The following is a 12,206-nucleotide window of genomic DNA, read 5'->3' as shown; positions in this document are numbered from 1 at the left end:
CAGCGCTTCCCTTGTCCCGCACGTGGTCCTGTCTTAGCCATTCCTTGTAGCGTGTTATCGAGAATTAGCACGCCTGTTGTTTGGCCTCCCCGGGGACACGCGGGTGAACATGCTCAGCTCCACCAGCTGGGGGCGTCGGATCCTCAACCGTAAACCGCCCTTAGCCGTTAAAAGGCCTCAACAGCTATGGGATGGATCGCGGCAAAGTTTGGTGCACGTGTTCGCGGTCCCCAGAGGATGAATGCTAAAGGCGCTCGGGATCCCCTGACCTGTCCTCTAGCGCCACCACGAGGTTCACGTTTGGGGCTTTGAGTGAAATGTCTCGGCAACCATTGGATGGATGACCTTGAAATTCGGTTCAGACGTTCATGTTCTCCCCCAGGACGAAGTGTAATAACTCTGGGGATCCCCTAACTTTTCCTTTAGCGCCATCATCAGGTCAAGAATTTCAATTCGTCCGGTACTTTGGACTTTTGACTCAATAGCTGCAAAACTAATGACATCCCCACCCTCAGCGCTACTTTGTGTTTGATGCTAATTAGTAAATTTTAACACGCACCTCTAACACGCTGGAATTGAGTTGGTAAAGATGATAAACGCTCTACCTGCTCATCGTCAGCAAGTTAGCTTAGTAATTGTGAGAATTTATTTTTACCTAGTCTTATTTATGCATCTAAAAAGGTTGAAACAAGGTTCCTGCAGGGTGAACCAAATTAAATTCGAGACTCTTTAACACCAAATAGAAATTTAATACTTTTTTCGCTGGGACACCTGTCAAAGAACGACTATAAACCAGTGGGCAGGATAAGGCTCGAAGTGACCAAGTGCATGAATTTATTTAGATACATATATCACACCTTTGTCAGCACTTCCCAGTTACACAACAACGCTTCCTAGTTACATAACTCAACGTGACCTGGACCCAGATAAGCGGAAAAGAAAACAGGCGGATAAATTAACCTGATAAGTTCATTTAAGCCTTAGCTAAAACAGACACTTGCCCTTTATGTGTTGATGTGCTTCCCAGCCACTGTAGTGAAAGTGTTTGACTGAAACTCTACAAAAAAGCAGAAATAAAAAAGAAAAAAGAAGAGAAAACCAAAACAGAAGTGGAGATGAAATTTAAGACTTCGATATCACCTCGGGCCTCTTAAGGGAACTGAATTCAAAGCTTTTTAAGACCTTAAAACCTGCAGATACCGTGTTTGAACGATGGCAGTGCCCTGCCACACTGTGGACTTAGTCTCGTTAACTGTCAGGAACAAACATACGACGAGGGGCCGGACCGGTGTGAGCTTCAACGTTAAGCACGGCTTGTCCCTTCGGACGTTTTCCGTTTCTCTGGGAAGCGTCCGGTGATGGAGAACGGGAGACGGACGACGCGGGACAAGGGAGGGATCTCCGAGGACATCTGGTGGTGGCGGACGGAGAGTGGCACCGACTGCAGGGCCTCGTAGAAATGCAGGGCCTGGGGGAGCGGGTACCGAGGGGTAGAACCAGCAAACATTTACCGTCTGCCAACGTCCGAATGTGTTAGTGTGTAAATTTACCCGTTTAATAATCCCAGAGAGGAATGAAGATAGGAAGGAAGTAGTGTCCACTGCTTCCACTCACCAGGCTCCACATTTATAGATGCAAACGTCACCCCGGCTGTCCCTTTGACGGACGAGCTTTCTGTCTGAAAATGTCCTTCTGCCTCCTGCCTTGACCTCTGACCTTTTGGACGAGAGCAGAAAGAAAGCGATGGTCTCCCCCTCATCATCATCTTCGCCTCCTGTCTTCCTCCTGTGTTCTTCCTTTTTTATCCTCTTGACCTCTTCTTCACCTGTTCTTTTTGCCTCTTCCTCACCTCTTTGTAACACCCTCCCATGACCTCATTTTCTTCTCCTCCTCCTCCTCCTCCTCTTTTCACATCTGATCTTCCTCCTCCTCCACACGCCAGCTCTCCGTCCTCCCTCCTTTTTGCTCCCCTTTCCTCTCCTCTAATACCATTTGCTGAAATCTAATAATGACCTTTGTGTGCATGTGACCGAGCGCTTTTTCGCCCTCCCCCCCGGCCTCCGCGCTGCTCGATGATTCGCCGAGCCCGGAGCGGCTCCCGGCCAATTGAAGGGCCTCCTGCTTGCCGCCATGGAGACCTACAACATGCCAGGTAACCGTGGCAACCAGTGAGGGGGGGCAGGACCCATGGCGATTGACACTTATCCTCCCACTCGTTCGGTGAGTGTGGTGTGTGACCTTCATCCCTGGTTTCTCTCGAATTTGCCTCTTAAATTCTGTTTTTCTCTCATTTCTGAGCCAAAATCTGAGGGATTTTGTGTTTAGATCCTTCCCGCTGCTCTTCGGTATTAAACAGTAGTAGTGTTATTAGTGAGTGGAGCTTCTATCCAGGTGTCTGAGGTTAAAAAAACAAAGACACAACTGTCCTGCAAAATGTCAGCATCAGTTGTAACACTAAAGCCTCCTGCACTCTGGCGTGTGGCCACATTTGAGTTGAGAAGCAGGGGCAGTGCAAAATGACAAAAAACAAAAAAAAAAAAAAATTAGACAGAAGACTAAAAAGCGATAGAAAACGACAATAATCAGACACAAGATGGGGCCTGGAGGGGGGAGGTGGCCACAGAGTGATGCAAAACAACTACAAAAATACACAAAATTACGACAGACACACAAAACGACCCCCAACGACCACCAACGACCCCCAACGACCACCAACGACCACCAACGACCCCCAACGACATGCCTTTTACTGTCTGTGTCCAGGGGCCTGTTGTCTCGTAATCCCTCTACAGATTATTTCCAAATCGCAGCTATCGGTTGATATTATTTTTACAATTAATAATGAAGAACCAGGGCTTTAAAACTGAGTGTTGACAGCTTTTTACTCATTTGACAAATGAGAAGGGGGACAGGAGTTTTCTTGTAGCTGCTCTGCGGGGTTTGTGGGCGTTTCGGGTTTAGGTTCGGACGGCGGTGAAATCGCCAAGAGGCGAGTCTCTTATCCCTGTCACCACAGTTAAAGACACATTACCTCCACTGCACGTGTTCAGTTATTACGCCAAAGAATATATAAAAAGCTACATTACGTCTCATGAATCTTCAACGTTATTAAGAAATCACATGAAGAAAGAAACCAATAAAAATTTGAGATTTTATCAAACCTTTATTTGTCATAATGTGCAAAATGTTTGAATTCACCCTCAGCTAGCGAGCAAACTAACGAGAAAGGAAGCTAACACAGTTTTTTTGAGATCTTCCAACCTGATAATCAGACTAAACTTTCATTTCATCAAACACGTCAGACGTCAAGTTCACGTTTTCTGTTTGCGATTGATGCATTCGTCCCGTCGAAGTTTTTTTCATTCAACACTTTTGTTTTTGTTTCTTTTGTTCGTTTGTTTTTTTTTTTTTTACAAAGATGGAAGAAATACGTCGATTTCAGAGTTGTCATTTCGTTAAGTCGACTTAACAACATCCGGAACAGGCTCGGTCTCTTGCTCACTTGAATTAAATGTTAGCTTGTTGGAAGCTAGCAGGTTGGCGGTTCGGAGACTTCAATTTAATTATAATACACTGTATAAATCACAGCTAAAAATCAAGCAACACAAGTATTAAATAAAATTCAGTAGGAATCTCTGAAGGTCGACTGAGTCTTTCCATTAGTTATTCCTGTTGTTAGCAGCACTTTAGCTAGCCGTCTTCCTTTCATCGTTCTTTCCGATGTTGACATTTTACATCTGCAGCTTCAGTGTAGTTTACAAATGTGACACGTGCATGTGCAGGAGAGGTAACGCAGCATTACCTGCAACAAAAAGTCCCAACTAATTTTCATGGGCCTAATGCTGCGTTCATGTCATATCGGACTTATCGTAATTAGCAGTTTCTGACTTGTAAATAGCTATTTACGTCAACGTCCGAGTCGTAATTTGCTGCGACATAGCTGACTTAGCACTGAAGAACGCGGATGGGCCTGGAAACCAAACAAACATGGACGTTCAATGTAATCAAACCCAAATTTAAGTGATATATTTTTAAATATTTTAAACCTTCACACGACCGACTCCGTGGTCGCACCACCTTCTCGAGTGGTCCGGTGACGCAAACACGGAAGTCGTTCCAGCACAATCCTGCATCCGTGTTACTTGGAAAAGATGCTGCGAAAAGAGCCTCCCGTTTAAAGTGTTCATGTCATTAATATTACGGATGAAAATATAAATCTTAGGTAGTATATGATTGCCCACGTGAACAGAAAGTGTCTTCAGAGAGGAAACCCGGATCCCTGGACTGAAGCTGCAGGGAAACTGTTTGGCTGCGGTTTTCAACTTCTCCTCCAACACTTTAAAAAAACAAAAACAAATGGTCCACATTTACTTTCACTGGACTTTCTGGTTTTGTGAAGAGTTTTTTTAAAAAAAAAAAGGTTAAGTATTCTAAAATGATTAATTTTTTTTTGTCTCAGCAAAACCACATATAGTGCAACTTTAAATTAAGACATTTTAGACTCTCAGGAGTCCCGTGTAGTTATGTAAACACAAATACATTATCAATATACAACACAAATATTAGAAATATCATCACTGTCCGCCAGAAACCTTGTACCCTTAAAAATCCCCAAAGAATGAAATGACAGTGGTGAACTGATTCTCACTGAGGAATTGAAACCTTTTCTTGTGTTGATTTAAGATAATTATACTTAAAATTTATTAGAAATTAATTAGCAGCAATTTTGATAAAAATGCCCCAAATCCAGTGATTCCACCTTTTCAAATGTGAATATTTTCTATTTCCATCTATGATAATAAACTGAATATCTTTGGGTTTTGGACTGTTGGTCAGACAGAACAAGCAATTTGAAGACATCTCCTTTGGCTCTAGGTATTTTTTACAATTTGCTCTTCATTTTCATCTTGTCATTTTAAAGACCAAATAATTAGATTAATTGAGAACATAATCAGCAGATTTATTGATAATTGAAAAATAAATGTTGCCTGAAACTAAAGCTGATTTTGAAAGATTTGGCTCAGAGTTGAAAATGACCTCAGATGAGAGCTAAACCTGGTGAAGCCGCGTCAACCTTTCTGGAACGGAAAAGGTTTTTCAGAAAATCGTCCCGCTCTTCGAACGCGTACAACAGGATGGCGACGACCTATCACTTCGTCCTGAAAGCCAGTCTCCATGGCCTGTGCACCTCTCACTTACAAGCTGCTTTTGTTACCACTGCAACAAGCCATCGGTGGGATAAGGTAACGGGGTTTATCAGCCATGCATCGCTTGGTCCAGGCTGAAATATCGCAACAACTATCGGATGGATTGCCATGAAATTTCGTGCAGACGTTCATTGTCCCCAGAGGATGAATCCCAAAGACCTTGGTGATCCTCTGACTTTTCCTATGGCGCCACCATGAGGTTGACTTTGTTGCGGTCTTGAGTTACATGTCTCAACCAGTATTAGATGGATGGAACTTTGTCGATCCTCTCACTTTCCCTCTAGCGCCATCATCGGGTGAACACTTTTATTTGTCCAATATTTTGGTTTATGTCTAAATACCTGCAAAACTAAATACATTCCCGTCAGCCTAAGCTGTACCTTGTGTTTAGTGTTAATTACCAAATGTTAAAACACTAAACTGAGGCATTGAACGTAGAATATAAACAAAGCAGGAAGCAGGAATTTTCTTTCTTGAAACACGACCCGAACAAATAAATTGTCACGTTACTTGCTCCTAGAAATTTCTCGAAAAACTTGTTATTCGGAAACAGGTGAAATTGTCTCACATCTCTGGGAGTCAGTAAAAGATTAAATGACTTGTTAGGATAATTTCTTTGTAGTGATTTTCTCTACAACAACAACGAAACAAAAAAAAATTGGAAAAAATTATCTTCACATTAAATCGTTGTGTTTTTTTATGCAAAACGATGTGAGAAGAGGATTTTTAAGTGCAGGGTTTCTGAGGAACAAGAGAGACAGGCAATAAATATGTCACACGGTTAAATAGCTAAGAGTTCAGTGATTACATGAGAGGCTAAAGCAGGCAGGAATGCAGCAAAAATCACGAGCATGATGCAAAAGTTCAATAAATTCAAAACGTTCCTTATCTGTGTGTTTTCAGTGCAATGAGCATAACAGTAGCTGTTTGACATTCTCATACATAGTGTTGAGTGACAGTACCTTGGATACATTACAGGGCTTTACATCCATCACTTTAACAGTCCAGTGGATGGATAGAAGAGGAGGCAGGAGGAGAGGAAACAAGGAGATGAGAGAAGATGAAACATGGCGTGGAGAGAGGAGAAAATAGGAGACAAGGAGAGGAGAGAGGAAGAGAGGAGTGGAAATGAGAAGAGCAGAAAAGAGGAGGAAGAGAAGGGGGAAGGAGGGGAGAAACAGAAGACGAGACAACGAGGGGGAGGAGGAGAGGAAAGAAGAGAGAAGAGACAAGGAAATAAGGATGGACGAGGAGGAGAGGAAACAAAGGAGAGAAGAGGAGAGGATTTAAAAGGAGACAGGAGGGCAAACAAGGAAAGGACGGGAGAGGAGGACACAAGGGGAAATGAGGAAAAGAGCATGGGAAAGGAGTAGAGGAGAAAGGACAAGGAATGGACAGCAGAGAAGGAGAGAAGAAGACAGGATACAGGGAGGGAAGAGGAGCACAGGAGAGGAAATGAGGAGAGAAGGAGAGATGAGCAAAGAAGAAAATGGGAGAGAAAAGGAGAGGAGGAGGGTAAAAGATAGAAAAAGAAAGGAGGGGAGGAGAGAGGACGACTACACAAAGACAGGAGAAGAGGAAACTAGCAGAGGAAAAGAGGAGAAATGAGGAAAGTAGCAGAGGAGAGGGGTACAGGTGAGGAGACAAGGAAAGGAGAGGAGAGGAAGAGGAGGCGAGGAGAGAAAGAAATCATTCATAAAGACGTTGTTAGACCAAGGTAACCGAGAAAGGAGTGTTTGGTGGAGGGGGAGGAGGAGGAGGAGGGCGAAGAAGGAGAGCGTGGTTTCAGAGAGATGAGTGTCGTGATGGGGAGGAGAGGAGACAAATCCCTCCACCCTGCCCGGTCAGAGAGCGAGGGATGAAGAGGAGGAAGAGAGGAGGAGGAGGGTGCAGCAGTGTGTGTGTTGGGCGGTGTGTGCAGCCGCTGAACGTGCTTGTTTGAACGCTGATTGTCTCTGTGCACGTACGATCGGTGCGTGTGCACGTCGTTGGGCGTGTCCGCCACGTTCCCGTTCACATGCGCGGCGTGTTTGACTTTGCAGTGCAGGCGCAGACTGTCCCGCCGCTTGGCGCTGTAGGGGCAGAGGTCACAGGTGAACGGCCGCTCCCCCGTGTGCACGCGAACGTGCTCCACCAGCTTGTTGGCTGTCCGCGTCAGGTGGCCGCACCGGTCGCACCGGTACTGGTTGCCTTGGCGATGACCCTGGAAGTGAATGAGCAGCTCCTGTTGCCCTGGAAACGACCCCTGGCAGATGCGGCAGCGATGCTCAGAGGTGCTCTTCTCCGGCTGGGTTGCCATGGCAACTGCCAGAGTACTGCGGGAGGCGGCGGCGGCGGCAGGAGGGTTGACGGGGCATCTGGGAGTCAGGAGGGAGGGAGGGGTTAATGACACACACACGCACACGAACACGGACACGCACACACACACACACACACATTACATGACCAAAAAACATGAAAGACACACTCAAAGGTACAAAAGAAGAGAACACACGTCAGAACAAACAGAAAACACACACTCTTGCAGGACCCTGCACTGGACTGTCATTACAACACTACACCTGCCCACGGCCGCAGGATTCCTGACCGTTACTGTCCAATCCTGCAGACTTCACTCCCGCCAAGGGATGTCCTGATCAGAGAAGAAGCTTAATTTCAAATTAACTGGGACGCTTGAATGGAACAGAGCCATCGTTAAGGTTATAAGTAACATCTGTGCTTTTCCTTCTATGAAAAATCACAATACCTGCCGTGAAAAACACCTGTGGTGCCCGATTGCAATGCAGAGCTATGCACAGTAAGAATCGAATAAAATGAAAACCGGTTCTGGACAATGGTGAGTTCTTTGCGAACTCAAACACGTGTTAAATCTCTGGAAAAACATTTTGTTTTCCCACTGCGTTTGACTGATGTCTGCCTGCACACGGTGTGCATCATTTCCTGTTCGTAAAAAAAAAAAAAACGGCAGTTTGTTGTATTTTAAAAAAGCCAAAACCATTAATATGAAGATTAGCACATGAGTGTTTGTTTTATTAGTCACAGTTGCTGTTCGTAGGAGGCTGCCATCAAGGTTTTGGAAGCAGTAGGAGAGCTCGGACTACAGGCTAACTGGATGCAGTGCAAACAGGTTAAGCGAAATGGTAAAATACTGGATAACTTCATATTTTTCCATGTATTCTTATTTATTTTAGGCCCAACCTCCTGCTAGTGACTGACCAGTATTACTGCATGGTTGGTAACTCTGCCGATTTTAGCGTAGTACAGATACAGTACATCCATATCAGTATGCAGCACAAAAGAAAAAATAAATAGATCTGAGATTAGGAGATTCAAAAACAAAAAGTGAAGTAAAGGGAAAAAAAAGGGGAGAAATTCATAATATTTTAAGAACAAATTAGTAATACTTCAACAATTGAGTCAAAAAGACACAAAAAAGTCGTAATATATTCAGAAAAAACGTAGTATTTGGAGAAAAAGTCATTATAATTTAACATTTTAACATTTTGAAAATTAAACGGTATTTCGAGGATAAAGTCAAAAATTCACAAAGAAAATTACTTTAAGAGAATGTTTTAACTTTATTTTCGTAAATCTCTCTTCGTCGTTTGCTGGTTACAGCTTTTTAGGAACGAAACTGAAGGGATCCTTATCAAAAATATCTGCTTATGTTACAGTAAAAAAACGATTATCACTATGTTGTTATCGGATATTTAAACTCGCAAATATCAATGCGTGTATCAGTCAAGCTCTCACACACACCAACACTTAGAATTGAGCTCAAAATGAACCCACCTCATGTCTCCGCCGACTCCCGAGTCGCCCTGAAGGTGCGTGTCGGCGTGACCTCTCATCTCTGCCTCCTGATTGGTCGAGTAGTCGCACACGCAGCAGCGCAGCGAGAAGGAGTCGCGCTCCCATTGGCGGTGTTCCGTCATGTGACTCTGAAAAAGGGCGCGCCCCTCCGTCTCAAACCCGCACACGTGGCACCTGGAGGACAAGTGCGTGTCGCAGGTATGGCATGTAATGTAGTAGCCACGGCAACAGGTATTTGATTTTTCTACGCATTTCTTTCCATGTACACGGACCTTTTTTGTACGACTACAACAACTACTAACATCTTTTTTTTTAACTGATCAGCAAATTTTAAAAAAAAGGAAAATATTTCAACCTTGCTGATTGGCTTTCTAGCATAAAACAGGTAGGGGGCGCTGTCCTCAGCAAACGGAGCTGAAAGGGGGGGGGGGAATTGGCCCCGGTGGGACATGTCTTAATTCAGAGACAGGAGGAGGGTTAGACGGAGTATACAGTACGTTTTGAGCCAACGGAGCCACGGTCCCTCTCTGCGGTCCAGACTGAAATGTCTCAACGACGACCGGACGGATTGCCATGAAATTTGGTTCAGACATTCAGGTTCCACTCAGGATAAACCGTACTCACTTTGGTCATCCTCTGACCCTTCCTCTAGCGCCATCATCTGGTCAAAATTTCAATATGTCCAACGCTTTGGTTTAAAACTAACGACGTTCCCATCAGCCTCAGCTCTACTTTGTGTTTAGTGCTAATACAGAAGATGTTAGACAATGGAAGATGGTGAACACTGTAAAAATCCCACCTGCTTGGCATCTTCATTATGGGAATGTTAGCACTTAGCTCAAAACACTGCTGTCTAAGCAGAAACTCACAGAGAGAGACTCTTAGTCTCGTTTAGACCGAGATTACATCTAAAAGGTTGGAAAGATGACATCAAAAAAACCGTTGGTAGAAATCACGGTGAAGAGAAACTCTTACAATTAAGTAAAATGTGCAGCCTACCACTCTGAAAAAAAAATTTCACCGGAGCCGTAGTTTTCATCAATGCTAACAAAATAATCGTCGTTGAATTTATAGGACACTCATCTTGTCTTAGTGTGTGGTTTGAAAACCCCCAAAACATATTACACTGTTCCAGAGAGACTGATGAAAGATAAGTTCATGAGAGACTGTACTGAGTTACAGAGGCCATGGGAACAGGGTCAAGACAGGAAGACACATCAGGACTTTGGGTCTCCACATACAACCACAGACTATACCAACGATCTGTTCACAGCGATCGCAGGCAGGAAAGACACATTTTCAAAGCTTTACTGGTGAATAAAATGAGATAACATTCGGCAATAAAGACGGCAAAGGGATTCAAAGAGTGTGTTTGTGTTTGTGTCTGTCTTTGTGAGGACCAGTTCCACTGTTGGTCCTTGTGAGGATATTTTTGGAAAGTGGGGACGATCTTTCCGGTATTTACCTCTTCAAAGGGGCTGTTTGATGGTTTTGGGGGGTTAAGGGTAGAATTAAGTTTGGGTTAAGGCTATGTCGATGAGGGTCCTCACAAGTACAGTGGTACAAATTTGTGTGTGTGTGTTTGTGTGTTTGTGTGTTACCTGTAGAAGTAAGAGCAACCTGTGGTTTGATCTCTGCTGAGGCTGGTTTGGGTTTCTGTGGAAAAAAAAAGAAAAGAAAAGAGTCTGCTAAGCTATTCATGACATAAATCTTCAGCTGCCATATTTTTCTTTTTCTTTTTTTTAATGTGCGGTTCAAATTCTACTAATGATGAGTCCCTGTGGAAGTTATCACTGGTCGACTTCTCTGTGACTGTGGACTGTGAGTGTGTGTGTAGTCAGCTCACTTCAGGATCATCTTTATTATAAACCCAAAGGCCAATCAGCGGTGGCAGCGTAAATCCATAACGCGGACGGAGGCAGTACACTGAAAGCCAATCATTATAGAGGAATAATAATAACAACAGTAAGGCTGCATTAAAAACACTGCAGGCAAAATAAGGGCTCAAATTTACCATAAAGTGTTTATTTAATGGAGTAAGTGCGGTGGGGATAAAAGTGTTTGTGCTGGTTGAAAGTAATCCGAGGAAGCCCGCTGCAGCCACCGAAAAGAAGAAACAGAGAATACTGATCATTTCAAAATAATGCCATGAATTCAGAGGAACTCGTCTGTCGGAAGAGGCGGTCGCTCTGCACGCTTCAGTGTCATGCACTTCACTTTTAACGCATGTGGAAGGACGGTAAATATCTGCTAAACTTCTCTTTTTTCCTCTCACGGCAGCGTGACACACTGACACGTTACCGTGACATGTTGAGGACTTATTGTTAACTTATATTATGAAACACAATCCGTAAAATGCTGTGTTACAATAAACTGGAGAGGATTTTACAGACTGTTCTTTTATGAAGCTTTTAGCTTGTTGGCTTTTAGCCTCCTGCATATTAGCCTTGATCACAGTGGGAAGCTCACATTAATGCCACATCACGACTGAAGCTACTGGGAATGCAACTAACAGTCATTTTAAGATTGACTAATCTGATGACATTGTTCCTAGTTATATGATTGTTTACCAAATAAAATGCAACAAAATTGTGAAAAATTTCGACCCCGATTCTTAAAGTCCAACCTGAAGTCTTAAAATTGCTTTTTTTGCCTAAATCGCAAGATATTCAGTTTCTGATTTACTATAGGACAAACAATTGTGTAGCTGATTAACTGCCTAATGTGTGAATTTGCCCTTATGGATACACATTTTACATAATTTCTTTTTATGCTTTTTTTTCCATCACTGTTATTGAAAATAAACAAATGATTGAATAATTCCATTACACTAAATACATAAAAATCCAAATAATATTATCTACAACTAAGAAAAATCCCAGTCAGATCTTTGTCAGGTTGCAATAGTCGTTGTCTACAACAAACCCAAAATAAAACTGTTTTTGATCATTAATCTTCATCAACATGGATGTGAATAATGAATAATCCACCATCAGTTCATTTGTAAATCACTACCTGATGAAATATGGCTTGAAGACTAAGTCTGGCATCATTCTGTATTTTTTCTTCTTTTCAACAAATCTATAAAAAGACCGAAATCTACCCTGAATGTCTCCTACTGACGCGTACTGTGTGTATATTAAAAGCCTGATATATATGTGATTCCTCTGTGCCACAGAGCTCCGT

The sequence above is a fragment of the Xiphias gladius genome, chromosome 12 (assembly GCF_016859285.1).
Source record: "Xiphias gladius isolate SHS-SW01 ecotype Sanya breed wild chromosome 12, ASM1685928v1, whole genome shotgun sequence".
Classification (NCBI taxonomy): domain Eukaryota; kingdom Metazoa; phylum Chordata; class Actinopteri; order Istiophoriformes; family Xiphiidae; genus Xiphias; species Xiphias gladius.
Note: the sequence above shows the minus strand (reverse complement) of the source record.